The sequence below is a fragment of the Arachis ipaensis genome, chromosome B6 (assembly GCF_059453495.1).
Source record: "Arachis ipaensis isolate K30076 ecotype BB chromosome B6, ASM5945349v1, whole genome shotgun sequence".
Taxonomy (NCBI): Eukaryota; Viridiplantae; Streptophyta; class Magnoliopsida; order Fabales; family Fabaceae; genus Arachis; species Arachis ipaensis.
In genome coordinates this window covers 108,584,807-108,590,917 of record NC_142441.1, presented here as the reverse complement: position 1 = coordinate 108,590,917, position 6,111 = coordinate 108,584,807, and the positions used below count along the sequence as shown (strand labels likewise).

The following is a 6,111-nucleotide window of genomic DNA, read 5'->3' as shown; positions in this document are numbered from 1 at the left end:
ATAATATAGTTTCAAACCAATAAATGACCCTAATCAAAATTTAAATGATTGTCTCAATTCAAATCAATAAAAACTGAGACTTTTAAGTTTCGAGTCGTTCTCCCACGAAATTGCAGTGAAGTATGCATATCATTGGCTATGAAAAACGGGAATTGATAACAATAAACAAGAATTTAAAAGACAAAAAACTAAAGAAAAGGCAGTTACACTTAAAGCAATTAATCAAAGGAAAAAAAATTCAAATGAACAAAAAAAAAAGGAACTTGGCAAGGTTTGAAAGTCAAAGTTTTCTATCCTAGTCATTGACCATAAAAATAGCAATTATGAAGAAATTATCCTACATAGTCAACTCTAACATCGAGGGTAAGTCAAATAGACATAATTGATCTTAATCCACAAATCTTAGCCGACTCACTAATTAGCTTAGTGAAAGACTAGCGTTAATAGAAATAAAATCAACTAGCAACCCTAAGTCACTAATCAATATTGGACATCAATGACTCAAGATCACCTAAATTCTTAGTCCCAAGTCAAGAGTGTAAAAAATTACTCAATAACTAAAAGAAGTATTTTATCAAACACTTAGAGGGCATATAAATAAAACATCATAAATTGCATGAATTATAAAAGTTATAACTACCAAACTCAAGAAAACAATGAAGATAACTCAACTAAGCATCAATAACATGAAAAACATCAAGATTACATTAATAGAAAACCAAATTCACAAGTGTTCATGAAACTAAAATAGCATAAAACAAGAAACTAACAATAAAAGGTAAGTGAATTAAAAGGATAGAATAAGAAAAAATATAGAAAACTAAACTAAAACAAGATTAAAAACTAAATTTAAGGAAAAATTAAACTAAAAAACTCTAAATTCTAGAGAGAAGTTGGAGCTTCTCTCTCTAGAATTGTCCTAATACATAATAAAAATCTAAACTATACTACTTCCTTCATCCCCTTTCAATCTTTGGTTCAATAGCATTAGAAATGAGTTGGATTGGACCTTTGGAATCACCTTATTTGGACCTTTGTAGCTCAAGTTATGATCAATTTAGTGTGAAGAGGTCAGGATTGACAACTTTGCAAATCCTTCATTTCTTCATGAATTCTTCCACTTTGCATGCTTTTCTTCCACTTCTTCAAGTCATCCTTACCTTCAAAACCTTAAATCATTCAAACAAACATATCAAGACGTCGAATGGAAGAAAAGTGAATTAAAATTGGCAATGTATGCGTGCAAGTATCATGAGAGCTTTTCAAGGGTAGTAATGTAACTAAGGTCAAGGTAGGATTGTATTTGACTAAGTGAACTTGAAATTGAATCTTTGATTAACTTAAACTCGCACCAAACCTATGACAACCTATTCAACTCTAATACAAAATCTAGCTACCATTATTCACTTTCTTCCACACACACATGCATTTTTTTCAACACATGACATGCATTTTATTTCTTTTTTTAACTTTACTTTTAAAGTAACATTTGTCCCCCTTTTTTTTTTTCCTTTTCTTTTGAAACATAATATATACACAAGGGATTAATGCATATGATTTAAACATTTAATGTATGAATATGTAGCTAATTCCAAAAATTTTTAACAAAAATCCAAAATACCCATTTTACTCTCTACACATATTCTCAAACTCCATTCCCCACCACTTAGATGATACACACTTACTAATCTAAGCTAATCAAAGATCTAAATTAAGACATATATTGTTTTTCACTTAGGGGTGGTATTGTGCTAAACATTAGAATAAAAGGGGATTAAAAAAGCTCGAAATTGAATAACAATGGTAAATAGAAAGGGTAAGGCTATTTGGGTAAGTGAGTTCTAATAAAATAGAAACCTCAATCATGTAAATGCATTCATACAAAAAATATTGGAAATAAAGAATTAACAAATCAAAGATTACAATCATAGAAAGAGAATAATACACACAAGAATAAAATAGTGGTTAATATAATACAACCACACATTAGAGCTCAAATCTCACTTGATTGCATGTTCTAGCTCTAATCTATGTTCTACAATGTTTTTCGAGTAAGTTCAATAAAAACTTTAACTCAAATCAATGGGTTGCCCTATAAGAAAATTATCTTGAAAATTAATTATTTTGACTAAACTTATTATATGTGTATATATGTATGATGTGGTTTGATGAAAAGCAAAAATTTCTAAGTCCTTTTCCTATTCTCTATCAATCCAAATCATCACGTGCAGAAAGAAAAATGAACTAGGTCCTATTATCCACATTATCCAATCACAACTAAAAGATAAAAAGATATATGTACAAACCATATTAAGAGAAGAAAATATACTAAAGCTAGAATAGATATCTAAGCTATGTTCAAACCAAAATGAAATGCAATTAACAAAAAGTAAAACTAGAAAAGATAACAAAGTTATACACAAACCAAAATAAAATGCAACTACTAAAAGAGAATTCAAAGTAACCAAATAGCTAACAGAAAATCTAAAAAACATAATAGTAAAAAATAAAATGTGAAGGTGTTTGGAAGAAGTGTCTTTACAACCAAAATTTCTGCTCTAAACCTCCCCCACACTTGAATGTCGCACAGTCCTCTGTTCACTAACTAAGAGCAAAGGGGCTAGTGCTTCACTAAGCATGCTTTTTATAGGGTATCTTCCGTATCCATGTCCATCGCCTTGCTGCTTCTGCTTTCCTTATTGTTTACGATGACTCAACCTAAAAAAGTAAAAGAGAATTGAAAGCAAAAGGTGCTTAATTGACTTCAAATTAAATATTAAATGTAGAAAACATTGCAATGAAGCCAAAGCAACACTTAAACAAGAAAGTGAGGTTGAGTACACTAAAATGAGTTGAATTGATGCGTTTGTGACATGAAGAAAAGCAATGTGTGAATTCTAAGTTTGCCGGCAGTTTAGAATATCCACATTGTAGAATTGAAAGCCCTGTGCCACATTATTTCAATCAAAGTTCAAATTCAACTCAATTAGTATGCCTAAAGTGATTTTCAAAACATTTACAAGCTACAAATAAGTAAACAAGCAACAAGAAGCTCAATTAACACTTAGGCAATCTCAAAATTGATGTAATGGTGAAAGACTCTATAAAAGAAGAGTTTTAGCATATGATATGTAGGGAATGAAATTCAATTAAAAAAAGAAAAAACCAAAATGAAATGATACAATTACATACACACCAAAAACTCAATTAATACAAATGTTAGCATCTCAAGCAATCCACCATCACAAATTATACCTAATGAATTATGCCAAACAAAGTTAAACATTATAAATCATATGGTAGCTACAATATGCAATTCAAAATCCAAAATAGTCATAGATTCGTATCACAAACAACAGTGTATGAATTAAACAAGAACAATGTTCAAGCAAAGTAAGAGGAACAAGTTCAACACCAATGTACTTCCTATAATCAATAACACGAGATTAATTCCAAGAATTGAAAAGCGTTCCTATTATAACCCAAAACCAAAAGAGCATACAAAGTTGACATAGTTGGGTTACCTAGGACCAATATAATTAATCTTGTACCATTAGACCAAGGCCGCAATCATTCAAAAATTTTGGTCAATTAGTGATACTCACATTCACATCAATGCATAATAACAATAATAATGTGAAAGCAAGCATTGATTTCTAAGAGTTGAACCAAAATTCTACTTAAAACTCTTTGAGGAATTTTATCGAACACTAGGAGTGCAACTGCATCAAACAACTCAAATAACACAACCAAGCATTTTTTTCAACATCCATTCACAAAAATCAGCATCAATTATACAGAAATCAGCAATATATCTCAATATCAGCAGCAATATCAGTCAATCCAGTCCAAACCAAATGAGATTCAAACTCAAGAAGCATAATAGCATGATTAATTATGTACAAACTAACACCAGAGAATCCTAATTCCACTTTAAATCCAACTAACAGCAGCAAGTTTTCAGCAATAACAACCTTAACGTAGTGAATTAACAAATATCTAAATAATCAAAACAATTCCAAACAATCAAACATGCAACAATCAAACATTATTCCGTCAATTTCAGCATAAAAAATTCATCAAAACCACCAGTAAAATAGCGCATCTCCACACAATCAAACAAATTTCAACCAATCTCAATAGCAAATTTCCAGCAATTCAGCAACAAAACAGCAAATCATGAATACAGTCAAACAATTTCCAAACAATTCTAGCAGCAGTTATAGAAAATCAACAATTTCAATGCTTTCAGCCCAAACGAATTCAGCAGCAATTTTCAGCAATTCAATTCAATCCAAATACTTTTCGGCATTCTCAGAACCTAATAACCTAAGCTAATCCTATCTTTAACAACCTAAATCCACTAAAAAAAATAAAAAAAACTAAGCTGAATTAATCATGAAATTGGTTGACAATTTAAACTAAAATTCTAATTAAACCTAACTTAAACTAAACGAAAATTAAAGGAACTGAAAATGGGTTGGTTCATGAACCTGTAATGAAGAACAAAACAAAAATAAATCAGGGAAGAGGTGGATGTTGCAGCGGCGGTGACTAGCAGCGGTGGTGAGGACAACAGCTGCTAGAGGCGGATGAGGTGGTCACCGGTGCTGGGTCTCTGGGTTTGTAGAGAGGGGAAGAGCGGGGTGGAACCGTGGAACTGGGACGGGCTAGAGCTCTGCGTTAGCGAGAGATGGAGAGCTAGCTGGAACAGGTTGGGGCAGCGGTGGCGGTGGTTCTACGACACGGAGAGAGGAGAAGAGGGTTGGCTATGGTGGCGCTAGAGTAGCGCAAAGAGGAGGGTCTCTGACGCGGTGGGCTTTGGTTCGAGGCCGATGGTGATGGTGGCGAGAAGCTGGTGCGGTGGTCCTAGGCTCGGCGGAGGTCCACGACGTTGCCAGCGGAGAGGGAGGTGAACGGTGATGATGATCAGAGGTGGTTCTGCGTTTTGTTTGAGAAAGAGGAGGTGATGATGGTCAGAGGAGAGGGTGGAGAAAGAAGAAGAATGGGTAGCTCGCCAGTGGTTGGGACAATGGTGGCCGGCAAACAGAGGAAGAGGAAGGAGGCTGGACGGCGGCAGCGGTAAGGGAGAAGTGGAAACGCGAGAAGGGGGTCAGTGATGGTGGTTCGCCAAAAAGAGAGGAGAGTGGAAGAAGAAGAATATGAAGAAGAAGAAAGATGAGAAAGAAGGGCTAGGGTTCTGGGTAGGAGTAGATGGTGGTTTTGGAGGGTGGTGGTTCAGTTGAAAAGCATGAAGGAGAAAGGAGAAGAATGAGGGATGAAGAACGAGGGTTCGCAGGGGAGTTTCATGTTTTTTTGTTTTGAGTAGAAGGCAAATATGTTTCTGAACTTTTTAGATGCAGCTATTTTTGTCTTTTAGGAATAAAAAATACATTTCGATCTTTCACCATATAAAACACGTAACAATTATGCCTTCCGTTGAGTTGGAGTTCAAAAAGGTAACAGAGATTGCTGACTTGGAGGGGTGGAGAGTGATTTATCGATTTTGGTTGCTGACGTAGATAGAGAACAAAATGTTAGTGGACAATTTGGTCTTTATGCTCCAAAATGATGCCGTATGCTGGAATGAGCCCTATTTGATCGAAATCCATCGACGAAGCAATGGCCATTGATGGTGCGATTGTCCATAATGAGTGAAGGGGGTTCTTTATGCACAAGATCTGAAGGGAGATCTTCATTCGTCGTGCCAGGAGGATACGAGCGAGATGGGGTTGCACCAAAGTGCTTCTGCAGCGTATATGTCATTCTGTACAAGTCAAGAACAGCAACTAACCCTAACAGAATGTTTCTCGGGTGTCCATTCTTCAAGGTAATTTACTAATTTGGCAATGGTTGGATGAGACTGTAATGTGTCTAATTGGGTGATTTTCTGAAAATTTGCTCCAAGTTAAAAAACGTCACTGCTGGTTCTTTGTCTGACTTGATGAACACCTGAAAAAAATCAGAGCCATAGAGTGTGAAGCATTTGGTGCTGTGGATGATGCTGAGGGAATAGAAGTTGAAGAACAGCTATTTCAAAGGCAAGAGGTGGAAAAAAACTGGAAAATTTGGAGAGGAAGCTGTTATCTATGGAAAAGGAAAAATTCATGA

The 6,111-nt window shown here is 34.7% G+C and overlaps 1 long non-coding RNA gene across 1 annotated transcript; it reads right to left on the bottom strand.

The window, feature by feature from the left end:
* Positions 1-665: 665 nt before the first annotated feature.
* Positions 666-5,393, bottom strand: LOC107604658 (uncharacterized). The gene is made up of 2 exons (XR_001612328.3): positions 4,494-5,393; positions 666-2,718 (listed from the first exon to the last, which is right to left on the bottom strand). It is a non-coding gene; the product is annotated as an uncharacterized LOC107604658 (long non-coding RNA).
* Between the last annotated feature and the right edge of the window lie 718 nt (positions 5,394-6,111).